The 26853-nt window shown below is 42.4% G+C and overlaps 1 non-coding gene across 1 annotated transcript; it reads right to left on the bottom strand.

Moving 5' to 3' along the window:
- Positions 1 to 9087: 9087 nt before the first annotated feature.
- On the bottom strand, positions 9088 to 9196 carry LOC122897648. The gene has a single exon (XR_006382582.1). It is a non-coding gene; the product is annotated as a U6 spliceosomal RNA (small nuclear RNA).
- Between the last annotated feature and the right edge of the window lie 17657 nt (positions 9197 to 26853).

The raw sequence follows: 26853 nt of genomic DNA, 5'->3' as shown, positions 1-26853 counted from the left end.
TGTCTACTTGTGATCTCTGTCTGTCAAATAAATAAATAAAATCTTTAAAAAAAAAAAAAAAAAAGAACCAAAGGTATTTCCTTGACATAACTAATAACATAGACAAATCTTTGGCAATATTGATCAAGGAAAAAGAAAAAAATGTAATTTTTTTTGTGTTTGTAATGGAAAAAGAGCATAAGTACAAATACAACAGATAAAAAACTGAAAATACAATGGAAAACGTCATGCTAAGTGCTCAAACTTAGATGGAGTGAACAAATTCTTAGAAAAATATAAATTAACAAATTATATAATATAATAATTTAACAGTTCATGTGTATCATCTATATGTAGTCTATAAAATTAACAAAAACTTTTTATATGTACAGATATGAGTATGTGTGTGTATACATATATATAGTTTTTTTAAAAAAGATTTTATTTATTTATTTATTTGAGACACAGAGAGAGAGAAGGATCAAAGGGAGAGGGAGAAAAATATAAATAGTCTATAACATATACCTCAAAGAGGAACACCTGGCCCAAATACTTTTAAAGATAAGTTCTAGTCAGATATTCAAGGAGATTATTGCAATATTAAATAAGCAAATTGCCTTGTGGAGGAGGACAGATAAAATGAATCCTGACTATATGCCACACATAAAAATAAATTCCAGGTGGACTAAAACCTCAACATGACAAAATGTACCATGTCCCAGGTTTAAAAATTTTTTCATTTTCATACCCATCATTTTGGGGAAAACACTAAAAAGGCTGATAATATCAAGTGTTGACTGATAAGGGGTTAATATCCAAAATATATAAACTCAACTCACACAACATATATCGCACAACTCAATAGCAAAAACACAAATAATCTGATTAAAATAATGGGCCGTGGACCCGAGTAAACACTTTTTTAAAGAAGCTGTACAAATGGCCAACAGGTGAATGAAAAGGTGCTCAACATCATTCATCATCAGGGAAATGCAAATCAAAACCACAATGAGATACCCCCTCACACTGGTCAGAGTGGCTACTATAATAAAAGACAAGGAATAACAGTGTTGGTGAGGACGTGGTGAAAAGAGAACCCTCGTGCCCTGCTGGTGGGAATGCAAACTGGTGCAGCCGCTGTGAAAAACAGTATGGTGAGCCTTCAAACAATGACAAATAGAGTTCCCACATGATCCAGCAATCTCACTGAAGGAAAGGAAATGAAAAAAAATCATGAAGACATAATCTCTGCTCCCATGCTCACTGCAGCATTATTTACAATCGCCAAGATATGAAAAGAAACTAAAAGCTCATCAACGGATGAATGGATAAAGATGTGCTATATTCCTACAATGGAATATTATTTTTCTGTGGGAAAGAAGAAAATCTTGCCATTTGTGACAACATGAATGAAGCTGGAGGGCTTTATGTGAAGTGAAATGGGCGAGACAGAGTAAGACAGATACTCCTTGGTGTCATTTATTTGCAGAGTTTTTTTTAAAAAAATCAAAATTCTTAGAAACAGAGTAGAAAGTGACTGCCGGGACTGGGAGGTGAAGGAAACAGGGAGAGGATGGTAAAAGGTAGACTTTCAGCTGTAAAATGGAAAGGTCTGAAAGTGTAACATATGTAATGTAAAACATGGTGGCTTGAGCTGATGACAGTATTTTATGTCATTGATGTTTGCTAAGAAATTAAAACTTAAATGTTCTCATCAAAAACGAGATAAGTATGTGAAGTGATGGGTGTGGTTGGTTTTTTTTTTTAATTTTTTAAATTTTATTTGAGACAGAGAGAGCATGAGCAAGGAGAAGAGGCAGAGGGAGAAGCAGACTCCCTGCTGAGCAGGGAGCCTGACCCATGGCTGGATCCCAGGGCCTTGGGATCATGACCTGAGCCAAAGGTAGCTGCTTAACCAACTGAGCCACCCAGGTGCCCCAATGGATGTGTTAATTAACTACATGAGGAGGATTCTTTCACAATGTATAGCCACTCACCACGATGTACACTCTAAATATCTTACCATTTTATTGGTCATTTATTCCTCAAAAAAGCTGAAATAAAAGAAAATACCAAGTGTTGTCAAGGATATGGCCCAGTAAGAATGCTCAGATACTCCTCTTGGGAATGCCAACCAGTAGAATCTCTTTTGAGCGTAGGGAGGTGGATGGATGTTAATTGAGATTAGACATTTCACTCTTCTTGTATACCAAACCCCAAAATTTTTAAGGCAGTAACATCCTGAGGCCCAGTGTATGAATCATGTCTGGTTTAAGCTGGTTATAACCATCCCATAATCTTTTGCCAGGCACTTGCTTTCCCATTTCCTTGACACCAAGGGTTTGGCAACCTCATTTTAGCCAGTGCAATGTAAAAGGAGCTCTGATGAGGAACTTCCTGTTGCCAGGACATGAGATTATCCAAGGGCAGGGCAGGAGTAGGCATGTCATTGATTCCTCATCCATGTCTTCATCCAAATTCCAAAGTTGGATACCTCGAAAACATAAGGACTTTTTCCTCCCCCAAACAAAAGCAAAAATAAAACAAAAACAAACAAACAAACAAACAAACACACCTTGTCCACCTACCCTATTCTCTTTTTTGGAACATTGATTGGAATGAGACTGTGATGCCTGGAGTTCTAGAAGCCCTTGTGTGACCATGAGGTGGCAAGCAAGAGCAATAAGAGGATAAAAATTGGCAAGGTCTTTTGCTGACAGTCAGATAACTAAATCTTTATTACTTAAGCAATTGTTAGTGAGCTTTCTTTTAACCCATAATCAAAAATTTTCCTGATAGAACAGTTGTCTAGTAAAGTGAAAGAAAAGCTTCAAGTTCAGAAATTCTATTCCTAGAATATATATCCTAAATAATCCTCACAAATAAGCACAAGAAAACATGCTCAGAAATACTCACTGCAACACTGATTTTAATGGTGAGAAACATTAAAATGAACTAAATATTCATCAATAGGAAATATGGATAAATAATTTGAGGTCTAGTAATTCAAAAGAATGCTGCAGGAAATTTAAATAAATAAACTGGAATTACATGAATCAATGGACTAAATCTTACCAGAATCCTGAGCAAAAAAATGCAAATTGCAAGAGGATTTATACAGTATATTTATATAAAATTTCAAAACATGGAAACAATATTATATATTGTTTAAAGATGAATTAACTTATCATACACATGTAAGCCATGCATGGGAATGTTAAATACCAAATTTATTATAGTATTTATTTTTGTGGAAGAAGATAAGGAAATGGTATAGGGAACTCAACTCTATCTATAATGTAAAATCTAAAGTTGTCCATGAATACTAATTATTCTAGATAATAACAAGACTATTTAAAGAGTTCTCTAGAAGCACATTTATAAGACGCATCAAGTCCTCCTTGGCTCACTCCAAAGTTTACAGTATTTAAATTATAAAATTTGAGGCCCATAATTCATGAGAGATAACAGACAGAATAATCCATCTTAATGTATTAGACACTCCCAAGGTAATTTCTGTTGGTATCAGAATAATTCGGTAAATCATAAGTTTCTTTGCAGTGTTGATCAGAATCCTTTGTAAAGTGCTCCAATCCACACAACTCTGGATTCAATGTGCATATAAGTGTCATTCCTGCCATTTTTCTTATTCTCATTATCCTTTATTTTTCCAAGACATGTTATAAAATTGCAGTATCTTCACCCCTATCTCAGAAAGATGCTTCATTTCAAAATCACAAACCTTTCCCATGTTCTGACATTAAGGCAAGTAAGAAGCTACAAGGGAATTCAAGTTTATTGAAAAAAAGGAGATGAGAGAAAGCACTGTTTGTCCCAGGCAAATAAGACTAGTCTTCGTTCTACATCAAAGGCCAGATAAATACCAGATATAATTAATATTTTATTCTTTCAGTAAGATTTTTCCCACTGTCTTACAAGCAGTATTTCTTGAATTAACTTCAAAGTGAAGTTTCGCAAAACCTTTTTTAGACCTATGTGCTAAAAGAATTGTGTAGAAAAGAGGTGGGGCCTTAAGGGGGCAAAGAAATACCAAAGTCCTACGTTAAGCAAACAAAAAGGTTCCAGGGAATTTTGGATAAATGAAGACCAATCTGCGAATGCCCCAACTGTGAGTGTGAGAAGTAGAAGACGGAAGAGACTTCCAGAAGAGTGCTCATCCCAACCTAGTGGACAGAGATTACTGCGGAGGCGACCTTGACCAGCCCCAGAGTCCCAGAACTGAGTGGCTCAGGTCTGCTTCCTTGGGCTGAGTGAAGCAAGTGTCCCTTGGAACACTTAGGAATTCCCTGGCCATTAGAATCCCTTAATAGAAGTGCCAATTCCAATATAGTGATAACACTCTGAGTTAAAAGGACCATTAGCCTCCAGAACACAAACCAGGAAAAACCCCATCCATCCCCTGAATCAAGAGGATGGAAACACAGAGTGGTGCCATATTTCAGTCCAACGGTGGTACCCCTGTTGTCAGCTTCTGCCATGAGAGCTGGGAAAGGGCGGGCCAAGAAAGTGACAGTGGAAGATCCATGAGCATGGTCTGGGAAGCTGATCAAGCAATAGAATTGGCATGTAGGCACCAAACGAGGCTGGAGATAAGGCGTGCAGAAGCACCAGAACATAGCGAATAAGGAAGGCAGGTACTTAGGAAGAGGGGAGCTACAGAGAAAAGCAGAAGATGAAGTTAGGATAAAGAGAGAGAGAGATAATCAAGACAAAGAAGGCCAGTGGAACTACAGGGTATTATGCTAAGCGAAATAGGTCACCTAGAAAGGGACAATTATCTGATATCTCACTAATTTTAAGAATTTGAGAAACAAGCCAGAGGATCATAGGGGAAGAGAGGGAAAAAGAAACAAGATGAAACCAGAGAGGGAGACAAATCTTAAGAGACTTTTGGTCTCAGGAAACAAACTGAGGCTTGCTGGAGTGGAGGGGGCTGGGAGGGATGGGGTGGTGGAGGGAAGGACATTGGGGAGGGCATGTGTGATGGTGAGCGCTGTGAATTGTGTAAGACTGAAGAATCACAGACCTGTTCCCCTGAAACAAATAATACCTTATAAGTTAATTAAAAAAAAAAAAAAAGACAAGACCAAAGGTCACAGGGTAGGATGAGGCAATAGTTAATACAGTGTACAGAAATGACAGAGAAAGGCAAGTTCTCGTGAGGAGGATTAGGTGTGAGAACTGCCCCTACCTGTCTCACTCAGCAAAGCTTCCATCACCCTGAGAACCATAGTGGTGTCTCCAGAGGTTGGGCCTCGAGCTGCAAAGCCCCTCTTATGCTACAGCTTAGTTTCCAGCCTCAAGGCTGCTGTCTTTGTAGCTCCGCTCTCCCCCATTCCCATCCCCTCTGTGCGTAACTGCCAGCACAGGACTCTCTCTCCTTTCCAGTTCCCGCGCTTTGGGCATTGCCTCTTCCCGGGGCACCTGTGGTCTCCAATGAGTCTGAGCAAGCTGTTATGCTCAGCCTTCCACTCATCGTTCCCACTTTCTCTATTCTAGCAATCTGGTTTCCCCCTGAATCTGACTGCTGACCTTCCTTCTGAACTTGGCCGCTGGACTTGGGCATTCTCTCCAAAGGCCAGACTTTAGAATCTCTTCCCATTTGGGAAAGAGCTTGCTGGCAGATGCTCTGGAGTTCCACCACCTTGTAGAATAGAACGGTGAGCAGCACAGATAGAACAGAAATGTCCGAGAGAAAGCCGAAGATGGAGGCAACATGATGGGTGACGTCTGAGTGAGCAGTTTCAGGAACACGAGCTCTGCAATAAAGGGAGGGGCAGGAACTGATGAAGGAAACTGGAAACAAAAGAATCTCTCCAAGGAGCAGGTGGGCTGAGGCAGTCTTCTGACCTACCTCTACTTGTCTTCATTTCCCTCTTGGCCCAGAAGGACCTGCTTTCTGAACGAGACATGGGGGAGGCCATCAGAAACGGCCGGCTTGGGTGACTGTGGGATGAGAAGGGAGTATTTCCTTACAGCAGCTTCTGATAAGGACGTACTTTGAGCTGCTGTCTGCTTACTACGACTCCTTCAACGGAAAGCTCTAGTGGCCCTACTAGTTCTAAGCTTTCAGTAACCTATCTGTCTTTTCTTGCCTTCGGACACAGGAAGAGAAGCTGAGCTTCTTGGCTCCACAGGTCCCTGCTCTAGAACTATCTTTTCCAACCTACTTTGGGTAGCTAACTTGCTTTCCGAACATCCTCTTCCTGGCCTTTAAATCTCAGTCTGAACCAAAAGCTACTGTATGGGGGCGCCTGGGTGGCTCAGTGGGTTAAAGCTTCTGCCTTCGGCTCAGGTCATGATCCCAGGGTCCTGGTATGAAGCCCCGCATCAGGCTCTCTTCTCAACAGGGAGTCTGCTTCCTCCTCTCTCTCTGCCTGCCTCTCTACCTACTTTTGATCTCTGCCAAATAAATAAATAAAATCTTTTTAAAAAAAGCTACTGTATGGATTTGAAAGTTGCTAAGAGAATAAATCTAAAAATTTCTCATCACAAGAAAAAGAAATTCATAATTACATGTGGTGGTGGAAATTAATTATGTTCTGTGTGGCGATCATTTTTCTGTACATATGTGTATCGAATCATTATGTTATACAACCAAAACTAGTATAATGCTATGCTAATTATAACTCAATAAAAAATGTAAAGAAAAGTACATTTTTTTAAAAAACAGATAAAGAAGCACTGATTGTTCACATTTACCAAAATAGTTGCTCATTTTAAATGCTATCACCGTAAGGCACCTTTAGAATTGAAGGCACATAAGTTTTCTATAATTATTAGTTGACCAGCCCCCTGACTGAGAATATGTTCGCTTTCTGACGATTATAACCATTTTTCCTGTCAACAGTCACACGGATAAAATTAACATTTTGGGCTAAAAAATACATTTATGTCTGTTTATAGAATTTTTTTCTCAGTTCAAATTTGACATCGCATTCTGGTTTGGAGAGAAACTTGCTGGGTCATAACTTTAAGTCTGCAAGAAGTTCACGAAGGGTAAGGAAAAGCTCCTGTCCTAATTTATAGAGTTTAGATCATTGGAGTTGCTTTTCCCCGAGAGAAAAATCAAACGTTTAAGGGTAAGAGCACTTGAGCATTCCGAAAAACACATGGTACATTTATTATCACATGCTCTCTGTTCTTTCAATGGAGCCTCCAACATTTGTTGCTTGGCGGCTCTTATCAGAGTAAGAGAGATGAAAGCAAAGCTACAATTTGTGTTATTTTCATCCCCTTCAGTAATTGAACTTTGATTATCAAACCCCTGTCAAGTGCCATTCAAGAAACTGCAGGGAGAGACTGAGAATATGTGCAAAGATCTCTCAGACCCTGGACCCCTCCCAGAAGCAACAGCTTTGCGGGAATCACAAGCTGCCACCACACCGCTCTTGCTCCGTGGGGAATGAGCGCAGCTCAGAGATGTGTCTTTAAGGAGATGGACAAGCAAGGGTTTGGCGTCCAACGCACCACCAAGCCCGATTTCTCTGCTCGTTCACATAATAGCTGCAATCTTGGGCCAATCAGTGAACTACTCTAAACTCCAGTTTTCTCATCTGTAAAATAAAAGTAAAAATGTATACACTATAGAGATTTTGCATAAATTAAATCAGTGTAATTTAATTCAGCGAGGCCCCTGGAGTCAGACTCCTTGGGGTTCAAATTCTGGCTAGATCACTTACTTGCTATGTGATTCTGGGCAAGTTGCTTCAAGTTGTTAAGCCTCAATTTCTTCAATACACGCAGTATTGATAAAAATGATTCCTACCTTCTCCAGTAGTGGTGTAGAACAAGTGAGATTATCCACAGGAAGAATGTAGTAGCAGCGGCTGGCAGGTCGTAAGTATTCAAATGAAGGTTAGCTGTTATTCTAGAAAGCACTGCACACAACAACTATTTCCGGTTCTCTTAACTAGGTTGCACATTAATAGAAGGCAATGGTGCTAGAAATGCCAGCAGGCAGACCCTTTTCTTTACAAAGCATTTCTTTCTCTTTTTTTCTTTTTTCTCCTTTCAAGAATGTTCTGGTACACATTAGCAAAACGCCGAGGGGGAAGGGAGCCTAGAAATGCTTTAAGTGTATTTCCTTCACAATGAAATTCATGTGCTTTCCAAAGAAATGGTATCCTGGAAAGGGGCCAGTTACCGTAGGTGCCTAAGATTGTAAATAAAGCATTAAGGAAGAGACTCCGGGAGTCCAGATTAAAGATAGGTCATTATTATCATTAATATCTTCATTAACATTTTTATATGCTTTTTTAAACGTGTGAACTGTGGTTGGTTTAGGGACTGAATTTTATTCAAGATGTAATTGTGTAGGTGTTTCCAACTGTAGAACAATGTTCTTTGGGGCAGTAATTAAAAGTATAGTTTTGGGAAAATGTTGAGACTGAAGTTTTTAGATAAAACCGAGGCCTTGCCCCCGCTGCTGGTCCCAGGCAGGCCCCCGCCTCCCAGTCTTGCCTGGGCTCCTCTGGGTTCCCCAACTTCCTTACACTGTGGGAGCTTCCTCCGTGGTCAGCAGACACATCTAGGATTGGGTGTCACTTTCATTCACTTTCTGCACGCAAGGACCTTTCACATCCTAGAGGATTCTTTTTTCTTTTTTTTTTTTTTAATTTAAAGATTTTTATTTATTTATTTGATAGACAGAGAGAGATCACAAGTAGGCAGAGAGGCAGGCAGAGAGAGGGGGAAGCAGTCTCCCCGCTGAGCAGAGAGCCTGATGCGGGGCTCGATTCCAGGACCCTGAGATCATGACCTGAGCTGAAGGCAGAGGCTTAACCCACTGAGCCACCCAGGTGCCCCTCTTTTTTCTTTTTTTAACATTTTTATTTATTTTTAAAATTTCTTTTCAGTGTTCCAGAATTCACTGTTTATGCACCACACCCAGTCTCCATGCAATACGTGCCCTCCATAATACCCACCACCAGGCTCACCCAACCTCCTACCGCCCTCCCCTCCAAGACCCTCAGTTAGTTCCTCAGAGTCCACAGTCTCTCATGGTTCGTCTCCGCCTCTAATTTCCCACAACTCTCTTCCCCTCTCCATCTCCCCATGTCCTCCGTATTATTTCTTATGCTCCACTAAACTATGGAACGCTTCACAAATTTGCGTGTCATCCTTGCACAGGGGCCATGCTAATCTTCTCTGTATCATTCCAGTTTTTTAGCAGATGTCCTGCTGAAGCGAGCACACATTCTAGACAATTCTGATGATCATTCTGGGTTAGGAGAAGATGGGCAAGATGACAATTTTCACTACAATAACTCTTGCGGAGTTTTGACATTTTCTGACTCCCTTGCTTTTCCTTTTTGCAAAATGACTTTCTCACACCAGACATGCTAAATAAATGTGCTTAAAAAGTGGTATTTCATGGTTACCAGAAGGAAGTGGGTGCGGGGTTTAAAAAGGTGTTGGGGAGGAAGGAGGGCACTTGTCCCATTGAGCACCACGTGTTGTGTGGAAGTGCTGAGTCACTATATTGTGCACTTGAAACCAATATTACACTGCATGTTAACTAGCTGGAATTTAAATAAAAACTTCAAGAAAAAAAAGTGATATTTCATGGTTACCAGGGGCTAGGCTAGTGGGGAGTTATTGTTTAATGTTTAATTCTGTTTGGGATGATAAAAAAAAATGTTCTGGAAATGGATAGTGATAATGTTTACACATCCTTGTAAGTGTACTTAATAGCCACAGAATTGTACACTTAAAAATGGCTAAATTGGTAAATTTTATGTGTATTTTACCACAATTTCAGAAAGTGCTATTTCAACATTGTGGCTTAATCACTTTTTATAGACACAATACTTTCTAGTCAGAGAGCATTCAGTGGCCCCGGTTCGAGCGGCCTGCCGGTTGAGGTGGCCACCTGCAGCTACCATGCTGCTTCCCACAGGTACCAGGGACCCGATGGAGGTAACCAGAGGCTGTATTTCCTAATTTGCATATTAATTAATTGTATCTAATTAGATGTTTTGAATTGGAAGGTTTGCTATTTTTAAATATTCTAAGCACCCTCCTTTCAATGTCATCACCTAAAGGCAGGGTTTTCACTGATGGCTTCGTTGTCAAGCAAAGGATGGGTGTTAAGGGGCACAGCTTCCCACTTCTGGTGAGTCAGTTCTGACCTCTCATTGCCATTAATGTGAGATTTCAACTCGAGCCATCTAATCTTGGTATTTGGTTGGGGCATTAATATTGTGAAAGAAAATTAATCCTCCTGGAAAAGCATAAACATGTTTTTGAAGTTCTGATGCTTGAACAATATTAGTAAAATCACCTCATGAACCTGGCATGAATTATTTTCTACTTTTCAGAGAAAGTTGTCTTAGAATAAAGACAGGGTGGGGTGTCTTTCCATCCCACAGGGTGCTTGCAAGAAGGATGGTGTCTGCAGAGCTGCGACATTTTTCTCTCTCTCTCTCTCTTTCCCTGTCCGTCCCTGAGTTTCTCCTTTCAATTATCTGTTTCCAAGTCTTCTCCCCAGCTTCTCTTCTTTCTTTCCCACATGGGCCCTCTGAGGTAGAAGGTGGACAAGACAAATATTATTATTGCTATTTTACAGATTTTACAAGTGACATACAGGGAGGATAAATGAAAACAGGGCTCACTATGGGAAGAGCCAGTCCTAAACCCCATGTCTTGTGACTCTGGCCTGATGTTGGTTCCACAGTTGCAGCCAGGATTCTGGTGGTCCTGAAGTCCAGGAGGGGAACAGGGACGCAGAACCACCAGACGTAGGGTGCCAGTGACTTGGACAACAGGCAGGTATGGTGCTGAGCACAATTCATCATTTAGTTTCCCTGAAGATGCTCCCAGAAGCTCCCCTCCTGGCTGCTGGGCAGCCCTCATCCATCCATCCAGACTAGAAGAGGGTGTAGCAGGTGTTCAGGGTGGGGAGGCCAACAGGCACATATGCCCTCTGCATTTGGGTGACTGTGATGCTGAGTTCCTTTTAAAGTCAAAACTGTCCACCAAAGTCAGCCATTTTTAGCCCACATAGCTGGGGAAATATCACAATAAAATTATTTCTCAAAAAATAAATTCGGTTGTCACATTCAATTATTATCTAGTTAATTCCAGCTACACAGATACCTGATATAGGAAAAAACTTTAAAACATCTCTTCCAGGGGCGCCTGGGTGGCTCAGTGTGTTAAAGCCTCTGCCTTCGGCTCAGGTCATGGTCTCAGGGTCCTGGGATCGAGCCCCACATCTGGCTCTCTGCTCAGCGGAGAGTCTGCTTCTCCATCTTGCGCCTGCGCCTGCGCCTGTGCTTGCTCTCTCTTAAAGAAATAAAATCTTTTTTTTAAAAATCCTTTCCATTTCCCTTCCCCCAAATGATCCATTTAGTTATGTAAAAATGCGAAAGATTAGCAACATCCTGTTAATACTATGATAATCAATATATCTGTGATACAAGATCGTCGTAACTTAAGAACTCTTCATCACGCTTCCTGAATCAAGTCTGTATTTTCCCCTTTAATTATATTAAAAAAAGAAATCCTGGTCTGAAAAGCCTGAAAAGAAACTTTCAATGGGCGCCAAAAGCATTCCAGCTTTTTTTCGCCATTGCTATTTGCAGTCACCCAGAGAGGAAACATGTATGAGAGATCCCACCCAGAAAAGTCCCCTTCAGGTCACAACTGATATTCTCTTTCTTAAGGTGCCCTGCTGCGACAAGCAAAAGCCAGGTCAAAGATAGATCTTTGGGGCACCCCCTGGTGGCTGAGAAGAGTCAAGAACTCCGTGTCCTGACCCAGAAGGTCAGTAATCTTTGAGGCTTTCTAAATAGCCATCACCAAATTTTCCGTTCAACGTTGTAAATGCATTCAGATCAGGAAAACAGGAGGGAGTGGAAAGAATTTGGAATCACAAGACTTGGATTGGAGTCAGAGCTCTGTCATGTTCTAGCTATGCAAACCTGGGGCTGGCTGGTCAGTTTCCGCAGCGCTGAGGTTGAACCTGGGGTTTCTCACAGGAGATAAGAAGCAATGTCAAAACGATTCCATTATCTGATATGACCAGAAAAGGCAACTTTATGGAGATAGAGAGGAGACTAGTGGTTTCCTGGGGCTGGGGATGGGAATGGGGATTAACTATAACTGGGCATGAAGGATCTTCCTGGGGTAAGGAAAATGTCCTCAACTGGACTGTGCACAACTCAGTAAATTGACTAACAATCATTCCAGTGTGCATTTGACCTGGGTGAATTTTCTGGTATGTGAGTTATATCTCCGTAAAGTTGTTTTTTCAGATAGTAACTGGAAGGAAAACCAGGAGGGGTGGCCTGTGTAAACCCAGGTACAGAGCCAGGAAGCCTACACCCTGCACTAAATAAAAGGGAAAGGGAATGTGGGCTAAGTTAGGGATGGACAGGAAAAAGGCCCAGGACGGGTGCTGCTGTTTGGAACTGTATTTTGGCCACTTTACATTGTCCATAGCTTGTGTCCAGGAAGGTTGCATGTGAGGGGCCCAAGGTGCATTTCCCCTCCTGCAGGCTAGGGGCAGGCCTTCCGTGCACTGGGTTGGAAGTTCTGGCCATCATGGGCACTTCTGTTGAAGGGAAGACTATTTAAGCAGCTGGCTAGAGGCAGCTGCTACAAAATGACTATCTTTTTTTTTTTTTTGAAATGTAAGAACTGTGTTTTCCTTACAATATTTCTCAGTATGAGGTAATTCAGTGTGGTTGGGGATTAGATGACACTAAGGCACTGAGAAGTGGGCTGGGGGAGAGCATGGCTTTTTTTTTTCTTTTCTCTTTGCATTACTTACTAACAGAAAACTTGAAAGTGTGAGAATTTATGGAAGTGCAATAAGAAAATTCAGGAGAATATCTCTAGAGGTGGGTAGAGAGAAACTTGGTAGGAATAACACCCAAGTGAAGCTGGAAGGAAGCAAGGAAGGAAAGAAAAAAGAAAGAAAGAGAGGGGGGAGGAAGAGGGGGAAGGAGGAAGGGAGGAGAGAAGGAAGAAGGGAGGGAGGAAGGAAAGAAGGCCCAGATGATATAGCAGGAAATAACATTGTATCGTACATACCAAATGAGTTTACTATCTTTAATATAACAGACACAATCCAGAGAAAAGTGGGCAAAGGATGGCTATAGATAATTCACAAAAGGAAAGATAAGTGAATAAATACAATCTATTGTGAATAAAGTGAATAAATATAATCTATTATATTTATATTATATATATTTATGTAAAATAAAATATAATCAAAGGACATTTAGCCTGGCTACTGATTAATAACTATTATTAACAGAACAATGAGCAGGGGCTCCTGAGTGGCTCAGTTGGTTAAGCATCCATTCTTTTTTTTTTTTTCCCAATTTATTTATTTTCAGAAAAACATTATTCATTATTTTTTCACCACACCCAGTGCTCCATGCAAGCCGTGCCCTCTATAATACCCACCACCTGGTACCCCAACCTCCCACCCCCCTGCCACTTCAAACCCCTCAGATTGTTTTTCAGAGTCCATAGTCTCTCATGGTTCACCTCCCCTTCCAATTTATCCAAATTCCCTACTCCTCTCTAACGCCCCTTGTCCTCCATGCTATTTGTTATGCTCCACAAATAAGTGAAACCATATGATAATTGACTCTCTCTGCTTGACTTATTTCACTCAGCATAATCTCTTCCAGTCCGTCCATGTTGCTACAAAAGTTGGGTATTCATCCTTTCTGATGGAGGCATAATACTCCATAGTGTATATGGACCACATCTTCCTTATCCATTCATCCGTTGAAGGGCATCTTGGTTCTTTCCATAGTTTGGCGACCGTGGCCATTGCTGCTATAAATATTGGGGTACAGATGGCCCTTCTTTTCACGACATCTGTATCTTTGGGGTAAATACCCAGGAGTGCAATTGCAGGGTCATAGGGAAGCTCTATTTTTAATTTCTTGAGGAATCTCCACACTGTCTTTGGAGAACAGTGTGGAGATTCCTCAAGCATCCATTCTTGATCTCAGCTCAGGTCTTGATCTCAGGGTCATGGGTTCAAGCCCAGGATTGGGCTCCAAACTCCACACTGGGCTTTGGGCTCCAAATTGGGGGATGGAGCCTACTTTAAAAAAAAGAAGAAGAAAACAGTGAGTTATTTTTCGCCTGTGAGATTAGCAAAGATTAAAAAGATTGCTGTTGATTATCCTTAGATAAATGGTATAGCCTTGCTGGGGGGAAATTTGGCACTCTACTTCAAAATGTAAATATGCATGCCTTTTGGCCCAGCAATTCTAGTTTGGAGAATTACCTGATGGTAATAATTACACATGTGTGAAAAGATATATATGTTAGTGTGTTCATGATTGAGTTATTTGTAAAGACAAAAAAAAAAAAGAAAGAAAGAAAGGTTCTCAAATGCCCATCAACAGGGACTTGATGATTATACATCTATTCAACAGACTATCCACGTGGTTAAAAATTAAACATTTTAAATTAATAACTAAATTAAAAATGAACATGATCTGTATTTTAGGTCATGAGGAAAATACAGATATTATGTTGCTAAGTAAAAAATGTCAGTGCCATAAAAGCATAGATGACATGATCACATTTTTGTTTTAAATTATACTGTGTGTGTGTGTGCACGCGTGTGCATGTGTGTAATGGCCACGAAGAGGCACTGCCCAGATGCCCCTTCAAAAAAGGACTTATTGCCCCAACTGTCAGCCCTTTCGGAACGGCCTCACTGCAGAGCCCCTTCCTAGTGTCCCTCCCTGCTGAGCAGAGCTGATGGGCACATCCTGACAGAGGCGGGGACAAAAGGCCGTCATTTTACCTCAACGGAGAGCCATTCTGATGGGCGATTTTCACTGCAGCACTCCCTGTGGGGTCCGCTGAGGCTGTCATCAGGCCTGAAACACAGCGGTTTCCCTCAATACCCAGTGCGGCTCTCATCCCCGTCTTTCCACCAGGGTTGCTGACCCCAAGGATAATCCTTAAGAAGTATCTCTCACGACAAACTCCATCTGAGAATCTGCTTTGTAGAAAACCTAACCAGTGATTTTTATACAGACCCAGTGGACAAATTCTGGCAAACACATATCCGGCAAATATTTTACATTGGATGGGTTTTACGTTATAATTTTTGACTTTGTCTGATTGTTTTAAAATGGGTATTTATGAGTTTTGTCATCAGATGAAAATAATAAAGTGGTTTTCATTTTGGAAAATAAAAAGAACAGTTAACAGTTTCGTTTTATTCTGGTCCAGACGACCACATGGGAGTACCCAGGTTGCAACGGCAGCACCACGCCCCCTGGCGTCCGCTCTTTCCAGCAGGGAGGCGAGCGATTGTGAACGCTCTTCTGGCCCCTAGGACCCTTCCTACTGCTCCAGGTCCAGATGAAAGCTTTACTCCTTCCTCCACCAGGTTGTCAGCATATTGTTGAGGTTGCCTGTAGAAGAGCAATCTGAGAGGACTGTGAGGACCCCCTGAAGATGCTGTGTGTGCGTCCCTGATGGGAGTAGATGGACACAGGATGCCACATGTTGATAAGTTCTCAAACCTCCAGCACTTACAGGTTGCCCCACGCGTTTCATCACCACTGGGAGGAACGCACGTGCTGGGGATGAGCCCAGTGGTGTCTGCTACTCCGATTTCTCAGCTTAGAGCCTTACCTGTTTGCCAAACACTTTGTGCAGCCTGCACTCAAAGTACCTGTCTTCGAGTTTCCGCTTTGCCAGATTTGGGCTGCATGCGTGATCCTGTTCAGGGGCAGGGGAGTAAGGAAACGATAGGGTTGGAAGCCACGGCTCCTGAGAACCAGGTGTTTTTGCTTGGCCAACGCAGTCTTAGGGAATAATGAGCTAGTTATCCATGGTAGCAGAGTCCGGAAGTTGTGCTCCCCACATCCATCCTTTGTGTCTTCATTCAAAAAATTCAAAATCCAAGCTTTTGCTGGCCTCCCTTGCAGCTCGATGGGATGAAGTGAGTCAAGTCTTACTGATAGTATGTGCGCAGAATCCAAGTTCTGGGCTGTCTCCTTACCAGAAGCAGTTTCTCTTTACCCCTGTCCTGCCGGTCAGAAGGCAGGTCCAGCGTGGGTGGCCGGGAGGTATCTGTGAATATGCAGCCCAGGGCAACGCCCCAGGGACGAAAATGTGCTCCAGAGAGAAGCAGCGATGGTCCCTGTCGCGGGGAACCTCCACAGCGTCCCTTGACTACTCACACGGGGACTGTTGTGTAAGAGAGAATGGAACTCCTTTCTTGTGTAAGCCACTGAGCTCAGGGAATGGGGATGTGCAAAAACCAATCATTGTTTTTGTATTTTACTCTTATACTCGATTATAGTGTTTGCTACGCTGATGTATTTACTTCTCTGTGTCCTTCTCTAGACTATTTCTCTTTCTGAATTGCTAGCCGGGAAGAGGCATTCTGTGTTTGCCAAACATATGAATAATTGAATGCTGGGGAAACTTTGTAGACAAGGGAAGCTGGAGAACTGAATACAAAGCTTGATTTCAGTTTCCGTAACAAAGGTTTCCCCAGGTCTCTCTAGCCCATCCGCTAGGGCCCCATCAATAATGCAGGACCCAGAGATGATGAATGTCTAAGTATTCATAGCCTCCCCTTCCCTTATCCCTGGAGGAAGATGCTGGTGTTTTCCTGCTCAGCACGCTGTACCACGACACCTCCATCCGGACCAAAACCCACACCCACATTTCAGATCAGATTAATTTGCGTAAGGAGCACAGCAAAACGAAGGTTTGTGTCAGAAAAGCCTGCGAGAAGGAAGCAGGGAGCAGGCTACAGGGCAGGAATTTGTGGGAGTCTGGGAGGATGGGGAAAGGAGATGTGTAAAGAGATGAGATTATGAACGGTGTTTCTTTTTGAAAGTCGCTTGAGAGATACCAGTAAAGTCCTCTCTGACAGTGACTCCCCAGAAAAAGATCAGGCTCAGGACCCTGGGATTTTGTTTCCTGACAATAGTCACAGCTCAAGTTTCACGGCTTTTAAACCACCTCTTCGTGGAGGTCTTCAGCTCCTTCCTCTACTCATAAATTATTTCTGAGAGTTCTAGATACTATCTTTCTTGTGGCCATGAATCCTAACCCTCACTGTGATGCTGGCTGCTCATAAAATCACAGGAAAGCAACCCGCACCCTCCATCACCGCCATGGTCTCCCAGGCGCAGCTGATGTCCCTGCCCACAGCAGGGTCTTCCTGTGCTCAGGACATCTTCTGTCCTGGCCCCTTGGTCCCTAGGATGGACCAGGGAACTGACATCTGAGATACAGGTCCTTGCCATCTTCACTTTTCTCCCAGGTACATAGGCAAACGTTGAAAATAAGACTTCTTCTTTTCTGTTTCAGCTGAAAAACCATCCCTCGGTTCATACGGTTATGGTTCTATCTCCCATGTGAAAACACAAGGCAGACTCAAGCTGGCTTCAGCCGGGAGCCGGCGTTAGTCGAACTAAGCTAACTTGCAGCGTGATGAGTGGACCCCGAGTCTGCGTGAGCTCTTCAGCGGCAGGTGAAAACCCTGGGCAGGTTAACACACCTGAGCTGTGGTGTGGCTCGGGGGCACGAACCGCAACTGCCAATGGCTGGCCGGGCCTTCAGGGGTCCACAGGCACCTCTACGAGGGTGGGCAAACCCCCTTTTGTGATTCCTCAGTCTGAGGAACCCGCAGTGTGAAGACTTGGCTGGACGCGGTTTCTGAGCTTAATTAAGCATTATTATTAGTTTGTGCAAAGGAGCAAGAAGCCTAAAGCCAGGTTATGGAATATGGAATATTCAGGATATTGAGGTGATGGTAAACAAGACTACTGACTTACAGAAATGCACGTTGTTCTTGACATTTGACAAACACAATTTTGCTGTAGTTATTAAAGATACAGCTTCTTGTGGTTGGTAAGGAGACAATCTGCTGAGTGCGTGCAGAACAGTGACATTTGGGTGACATGGGACCTGAGGGCAGCAACCAGATGGCTTATTTCTGTGACAAGTAGGATCCCTGCAAGGCTGTGTGTGAAGAAGTACAGGCATTATTGGAATTTCTGTTTTACCATAGAGAATTAAGGAATATTACTGAGTGGGTTTCTGTCTATCCATCTTTATTAACAGAATTCCAGAGAGTATAAGGCCATAAAATTAATCATTTATTCAGTATTCTGTGTGAAGCATTCTACTCGGTACTGATATTAAAACATTTCAGTAAATATATTTGCTCAATAAAAAACCATGACCCGTCCTATAGGAAGAACAGAATATTTGAAATAACTGCCCTAATGTGTGGTTAACTTATGTAGAGGGCATGAAGTCCGTAGCTGTTGGCTGCTCCCAGCATTGCAAAATCTATGCAAAAATAATTGAAATCACACACACACATACATACACACACACACATGGAGTAGTGCTTGATGGGAACAGAGAAGGAAACTAGGTTTTTCTTAACTAAATGAGGTATTCCCTAACCTTTTGGATATTTGAAAGCTAATTTAAGCTCTGAAAACAAGATAAGTCTCATCTATTAAGTGATCTTTGGGATGCCCCAGGGCAACAGCAGATCCCAAATATACTCACTGAAATGTCAGCATTTCTGTTCCCCTTTTCGGCGGTGATACAGAGAGCCTCATTGTGTATTCTCCCCAGCAGCTCTTGCTGGCAGAGTCTGTGAAATCACAGTGGCCAGTTCTCCTTCCCTGGGAATGGGAATGCTGGGGCAGGAGGACTCCCTTTAAAGCTGCCTTAAAGTAAAGGGATTTTTTTTTTTTTAAATAGGTCACTGAAATTTATTTATCATATATCTAAGCCATGTCTGACATATGGGAAAATGCTATTTACACAAAACATTAAACACTAAAAAGAAATAGTATTTGTTTTTTAAAACAGTACTAGGATCCCAGGATTCTAAGAAGAAAGTTTGATTCCAGGCCTGCATTGTAGTTATCTGCCCTGCTACAAGAAACTAGAGTGGAGGTAACTGGCAATATATTTTTCTGGATTCAAATATGAATGGAATTCATATGTGTGTTTCTGCATCTATAGTTCAGATGCAAGGTTTGCCCCTCAGTTCAGTTCACACAGCTCTAGCTCACCGGTTGGAGGATGGGCTTGGCTCAGGCCCAAGGCAAGCTGAGGACACCTGAAGCTGGGGCTGGACCTTGGTGGGAGCCACTGTCTCCGTATCATTGGGCCAGCCAAGCCTCCTGCCTCGTGCTGACAGTCTGCACTCGAGGGGCTCCTCTTGGATAATAGCTAGAGGGAAAGGAAAACCGAGTTCTGGGCAAATGGAAAGAACGGGCATGGAACAATAGGAAGTGTTGTCTCCCACTGGTGCGCAAGCGCGCATATGTGGGGGTGTGCGTGTGTGTTGAGTGTGCTGTGGAAGGGTGGGGGAGTTCTAAGAGTATCCTGCCAACTCTTCTTGGAGCTTGGGAAAAATCTGATTAGATTTTTACCTCACGGGATACAACAATATATAAATATATATAAAACACCACAGAAGAATAAAGAGGAGAACTTGGCGAAGACTAAGAGACTGTGGACAGATCTGAGGAACATTTAGGAGTGTCAGTAGCACTTTGCGACTGACTGGATATGGAAAGCAAGGGAAAAGGAAGAGTGATAACCAGATTTGTGCCTTTAGCAACTGGGGCCTGTGTCCTTCTGTTAGCAGTGGAGACAGGAGGACATTGCCTGACTCACCTACCTCTTTCCTGCCACCCACAGCCGGCTGCTCTGTCATCAAACTCTCAAATAAGACTGTCCCTGAATTCCTTACTGACAATTACTTCATCTTACTTAATGACATCTTACTTAATGAATTACTTAATGACAATTACTTCATCTTACCACCGATACTAATTTTTTTAAACTAAAACTTGGGATACATATTCCTGTGTGGTCTGACATGGGCAAAACTGTCTTCCAAATGAGGATGAAAGATCCTTGAGGTGGTTCTTGTTTTAGGGCTCCAAGGTTAAGCTCCATTGGATCTGAAATGCCAGGAGTTCTTTGGTGGGGTGTGCCCTGGGTTCTCAAGCCGTCAGGAGAACCATATCTGACCTTACAAAGGCATGTGAATTAGAAGACTGATCTGGATAAATCTCAGGATTCCACAATCTTCCCAAGTGGCCTCTAAAAGAATTCTTTTCCCCAAACCATTTTTAATCTCATAAGGCCCAAAGAAAGTTAGAAAGTAACAAAGCTGCTTCTTTCTTTTTTCCCTTGGATAAAAAACAAAACAAAACAAAATGAAAAAACCCTAATGCATTTTCTTTCAATGGGCTAAAGTTCCATTTGACGATGATTGGAAATTGCGTGAAGGAAACCATCCCAGTAGGCCCTTCGGTAGCAATGGGGGTGGGGGGGTGCCCTGTTCCATTCACACAGCTAAAGTGCTCTGATGTTGTGCAGGTGGGCGCTTCCATACCAGTAAGTAATGGAGAGATAATGGCCTTTCTCTGTAACTATGGAACTATGTTATTTGAGGTTCTTTGTGAGTTATCAATTCTATTGATTAAATAAATGTTTCAAGACATCTCACTTGATCACTGCATCTTCTTTTGAGTTCTGCCTTTGGCTGTGTCTCATTTGTTGGAGGTGGGGGACAACTCCCCGTGCTGTTTTTATATGTCTTATGACAGCTCTTGTTCCAGATGTCTTTTCAAGGATATTTGTGTATGGAAGAATCTTGAAAGACAGAGATAGAGTCTCTCTCTGGGGCAGGGGACAGATTTGTTTCCTGGACAGGATAATGAAGATAATGTCCCTCTGGGACAAAGTCTGGGTAGGTTTGCTAATGTTGCCAGCAGTTCCGATCCAAGGCTCCAAGGGAGATCCAGCGGGACCCGCCAAGAGAGTCCTTGGCTTTGCGCAGGATAGAAATCAAATGCAAGCCAACAGGAAGTGGGAGCAGAGTTCACTGAAGATCTAGAGAGAGCAGATACAGATGCAGTGCCTGGGAGACTCAGAAAGGAAGGTAGCATGAGTATTGTCTTTGTTTATGGTCTGGGGATTTTTACTGAGGATTGCGGTCTGGTGTGTGTGTCTTCTTAGGCATCCAAGAACCTGTTAGAACAAAGACAACAGCCCAGGTGTTATTCCTTGCAGCCAGGGGGTCTTGGCTTTGGATGCCTAGCGCTGGTGGTCTGGAATATGCATGTAAGAGCTCCATCGGGTCATTCTCACCTAGTACTTCCTTAGATTTTACTTATTCTAAAGAAACTGTTAAGTCCTTGTCCCTTCCAGGAGGACATCCATGATTTGCATTCTGAGGCATGCATAAAGTGGGGTGAGGGAGCAGGTCCCAGCAAGAACAGAAGCAGGAGCTATGGCGAGTGCTGTGAAGTGTGTAAACCTGGCGATTCACAGAACTGTACCCCTGGGGCTAATAATACATTATATGTTAATAAAAAATTAAAAATTTAAAAAAATGAATAGAAGCAGGAAAAGGAGCAAAAGCAGATTTTCATGGAGTCCTTCAGTTTCCCTGTCTCACTAACATCTCACTATAAGATTGGGTGTCTCCTTCCCCCTAAGGTGGGGGGGTTCGGGGCGGACCTTATGAGAACATGGAGCTCATTTTGCCTTCTGTGCTGTGATAAAGTTGTTTGTCTCTGACCATGAGTCTCATGTCTTCTGCCAGCTTCAGTGAAGCTGTGGTTGGCTGACTTGTTAGCTTGCGAGCAGGGTAGAAATTTCAGACCCTTCACAATTCTTGATACTATTTTGTCTTGTCATCTCTTGAGTCATCATTTGACTTGAAGTTAAGGGAAATGTTGGTGAAGTTGTGATGAGAACAACAAAAGGCAAATTGAGTGTGTTTAATGTTGCTCTCGTGGGGGGCAGCTAGCTTCCTGGTTATGTCTCGTCTTTCCCTGCCCCCATCACAGTGAGCACCAGGCCAGTCCACCAGTGGGCACACAGTTAGTATTATTATTTGTTTCACCATGTACTGAACACCGCTCTGTACCAACTGTTCTTCATGCATGATCTCTGTTTCTTGCTACAGTTTTGAAAGTTTGGAAATTTCCCTGGCAAAAGACTGAGAAAAGTAAAGGAACTTGTCCAATCTTACAGAGCCCAGTAGAGGCAGGTTTCCTACCTGCATTTATCTGGTAGCAAAGCTCATTTCCACCTACTGTAACCCCATGCTACCCCAGTTATGCAAATGAAGTTGAGAGCAGAGCAAGAAGCCTTTTAGTGGTGATGTTGACCAGTCCGCTTAACCTCTTCTTCTTAAATGACTACCATTACCCCATTTCCAGATTTGCCATCCTATTTTATTTAACTCCGGCTATTGCCAGTTCAGAGCAGCTTTTCAGCCCTTATTCCGCTAACATCTCTTTTTGAACATACAGATATTAACAGTATTTTTTCACAGCTGATTAGAAATCTGTATGTGAGGAAATGGGCTAAGAAGGATTGAGTCATGCATGATCTAAGACAATAATGACAGGAAGTGTAAGTTGAACTGACCCTTGATGGCACTGAGAAAGTAATCTATGACCTCAGCCTCCAGTCCGTGGGATTTAAGACGCATCCACCGGAAATCCGAGTTGGGAGCTCACGTCTCCAAGTCTTCTCCACGGGGGCTCGTTTGAGGGATGGCTGCCGTCCAGCCCGGTATTTCCAGGAAATGAGATTTCAATTCCTTGTAATGTTAACTTAAAAAAAAAAAAAGGCACTTGGACGATTCTTGAAAAGAGATGAGCGTTTGAAAGAAAGCTGAATGAGAAGATAGAAAAACCTACAGCTGGCTTCCATCCTCTGCTGCCTGGACCCTCCACCACATAGGTACTGGCTGTGAAATGCCCCATGGCCCGAGAGTAGGTGGTGGACCATCCCCTACATGAGCGACCAATACGTGCATCCCCAGAACTCCCCAAACTCCTCAGCTCTGGGGATGTCTTGGGGGGAATGGAGCATTTGAAAACAAAAGTGTGTTTACACATTCACTCTCGCCACCCGTTGCGTTACTACTGTATTTTCCTAGCAGATTTTTTATTTTTGTTATTGCCTTCAGAATAATTCCAAGGTAAACACACTCTCAAATATATCAGGATTCAGTAGTTAACTGTTAGTTTAAACTGTCAGCAGAGTTGAGTGGGCGAAAATCATACAGTTAAGCCATTTGGAGAGACAGAAATGTAAGAAGACCAGTATACTATGTAAAGACCATTAGACTATTATTCCTGTAAGAGGACTCAGGAGATGCTTTCAAGTGGTACAGAATGAAAAATATCGGTACATGGGACTTACTGGATTGACCCACATCTCCGAGGCTCATGGAGAAGAGCCAATCAAGGGCAAGATCTTCCTTCTCCCTGCTTGGCTATTCCTTCTTGCTTGACTATTTCCATTCTGTCCCAGCCACGAAGCACGGCCTCTTGAACAGCGTGGGAGTGCTCTAGAGAGAAGTGGTGAGACCAAAGGAGGGGAGAGGACTGGGCCGGGGAGGGTGCACCCAGAGCAAGTTCCTAACAAGAAAGAACAGAAAATCAGAGAGATCTGCAGAGAGAATGAGTGAAGATTTGAATGCAGATTTGAACACAGTTTAAAACAGCCTCTGGGCCACTTCTACATACAAGTCAAAGCAACTCCAGTTGGCAGCCCTGTGGGCCCCAGCCAGCAGCTGGCATATTTGGGGGTTGATGTGAATCTTGATCACTGGAAATCTCATTCTGCCTGGCTTTGCAGAGCCATCCCATGGTTTGATGGGCAGAACAGTAGAGTCTCTCATTATCCAAAAGCACTGAGGGTTGTGTGTGTGTGTGTGTGTGTGTGTGTAAGCATGCATGTGTGTAATACACAAATGTAGAAGAGAGAAAATCCAGCCCATTCAGATTTGACCTTCCATATTATTTTACTTTAGTTTGTGAAACAATGTTCATTTCTTATTAATGTTTTTTATTTGCATTTTTTGTTTTTGTTTTGATGTGAAAAATGTGACGTAGCTTTGAAAGCAATGGAGTACTGGAGATGAGGCGTGAGATGTTGTGGAAGTTGGGGTGTCTGACCCCGGTCTGACTTGGTGTGTCATCTTCTCATCTATGTATCTCTGCCCATATGTCTCTGGGCCGGGGCACATCTTCCTCTGCTTTTCTCTCTGTATTAATTTTTTGGTAAATCATCTGTCTCCGTCTATTTCTCTCCTCTGTTTTTTGCCACTTTTCCCTGAACTTTCCCTTCCTTTTCTTCTCATTCATTTATTCAAAGTTGGACTGACTGCCAGCCACTGTACATTGTTTCCAGAAATTATAAAACTCCTCCTTCCCCCCAACTCTGAATCCAGTAGCTTTTTCATGCAGGCACTTTGATTGGTCTTATTTTCCAAAGTCAATGACATTTGAGGGAAAAAAAAATTGTTTTGACCATTTCCCTGACCTGTGATGGAGTTTTCTAGGGCTACACATCATGTCAATCCTGTGTTAGTCTACACAGAATGTTGATACCCTTCAAGGCCAGTAAGAAATAAGGTAGTAAAAGGAGAACTAGAGCTTTCAGGCATAGAGAAAGAAAAGACAATCATTTCTGTAAAAATGGAACATTTAATCAAACTGTTTTTAAACGTTTAAAAACTTTCCCAACATAAAACGCATGGCTCTGTAAAGCATGGAACAGGAACTGAAAATAGGACAAACTGGTCAGAGTTTGAGTTTTTCCAAATCTATAAACAAGGCTTTTCAATCTCCAAACAATTCAGACTTGTGTCTGGGATACTTGCTAATTTATTTCTCGGAAAACAGACGTCCACGGGGCCTCCGTTCTGAGTACTTCCAGAATCCTGTCCACCGTGAAGCCTCCAGAAGCCATCTTGCAGGTAGTTGGTACTAAACACATGTGGGTTCTAATTCATTAGAGAAAAAATAAATATGCTGGCAATTACTTTTCCTCTGGAATACTACGCTATTGCCCTTTCTAAGAATCTCTCAATGGCCTATAACTCCTGGAGGCCTCATGTTTCACACCAATAACTCCAGTGTAGTGGGAAACTTAGAAGACAGAAGGAAAGACAGTATTCATTATTAATGAAAGGACTGTGCCCTTGAAGGAAACACAGGGCACTTAATGTTCAGCTTACCTCATCTTTCCATCAATAAATCCATGCTCCCTAATTGTTTATGGCATCCTTTGGTAGGCTCAGTGGAGAGGATGACAACTAATTAACAAACACACTTTGGCCTTAATTAAGCTGCCCTTTCCTGCCTATGACACTACTTCAATATAAATGAAGATCTATCCTTCTGTATTTGACTCCCAATATAGAACTGAATTCCAGATTAATTTGCTTAAAGCATAATCCAATTAAGTTTCACTTAACTAATGTAATGTACATATTTTGTGTTTTAAATAAGGATGGGAATTCACTTAAAAGATTAATTTCTATTTTTCCTCCCCCTTCTCCTGCTCCTTCCTAACCAATGGTCAATGAGGGTATAGTCTTCTAGGGCTACTGTAACAAAATACCACAGATTGTGGGGCTTAAACAACACAAATCTGTTTTCTTTGGGTTTTGAAAGCTAGAAGTTCATGAGGTCCTTCTCCTTGGCTTATCGATGGTTCTCTCTCCCTGTGTCTTCACACCATCCTCCCTCTGTACGTGTCTGTGTCAAAATCGCCTCTTCTTATAAGGCCCCTAGTCAGATTGGATTAGAGCCCACTCAGATTGACTCATTTTAGTACAAGCACCCCTTTCGAGGCACCTTCTCCAAATGCAATCATATCCTGAGGTACAGAGGTTAGGGATTCAACATGGGAAGTTTGAAGGAACACAATTCAACTCATAACAGGGAAGAAGAGGTGACATTTCCAAGGGGAGGGAGTGCAGTTGAGTGGTTGAGGGCTCCGCTTCTGGAGCAGACCACCTGCATTCAGACTGTTGCTTTCCCACCTGCCCCCTGCGTGACCTTGGACCAACCACTTAAGTTCTCTGCCCTCCAGTTCTTCCATCTGTGAAATGGGTTAATAATCATGCCTACCTCAGGGGGCTTTTATAAAGATTATATAAGTGCTTTATACCCATGAAAGCCCTCAGTAAATTGTTTGTATAATTATTTCAAATTTTTTCCTTAAAATGTTTGAGAAGTGTTTATACATTTTCCTCATGGGGAAATGAATGCTGTGCAATATACTATAAAAACGTGATTAGTGAATTGAGATTAGTGGTCAGTGAATTGAGATTATTTTTTTAGGACAAGGGCTCGGATGGTGGCAGAGTATAGGCTTGAGTGAAATCTGTGACATATGGCCCAAATCCATTTCATGCCCTGATGCAAGGGTCATTATGTTTTGAGCATAAAAGAAAATTGTGATTATAAAATCAATTAAATTTAAAAATATAATCACAGATTTCAGTCCAGCCTGTCCCCTGCCATCCTCCTCATGCCTGTCCTAACTCTCCTCCCTCATCGAACCAATGGCAGACTGCAGCTGCATGCGTAGTTACACCTGAGCAAACCAGTTCCAAGATCGGGGCTTCCAAATTCAGATGTCTGCCTTCATTTTCATAACAAAACCCTAATTCTGGACCAAGGTTCTTCTTTACTGCTATACACAGGTAGCTAAATATTTCTGGAGAAAATGTGATGACCCTGTGGGCTGGCTTCACTAAAATACCACGGTATCCAGCCTCTCCTGGGCCCTCTGCACCCCTGAATCTTTTTCCTTATCCCTGGTCCACATTGTCTCCCATTTTTCTAGGCAGCTATTTCCCATTCTTACCTCACATTCAGTCCTGTACCCATGACAATTTTCGTATTCTTCACAGGGAATACAGTGGTTCTAGCAACACCAACCTGTGTGACTGCACACACCCCATGTTGAAAAGCTCTCCTCTGGGCCTTGGCTCTTGCACAAGGGAATGCCTTCTTTTCTCCCAGACTCCTCTGC

Source organism: Neovison vison, chromosome 1 (assembly GCF_020171115.1).
Source record: "Neovison vison isolate M4711 chromosome 1, ASM_NN_V1, whole genome shotgun sequence".
NCBI lineage: Eukaryota > Metazoa > Chordata > Mammalia > Carnivora > Mustelidae > Neogale > Neogale vison.
The sequence above is the reverse complement of the archived record's forward strand: the minus strand, read 5'-3'. Positions and strand labels throughout refer to the sequence as shown.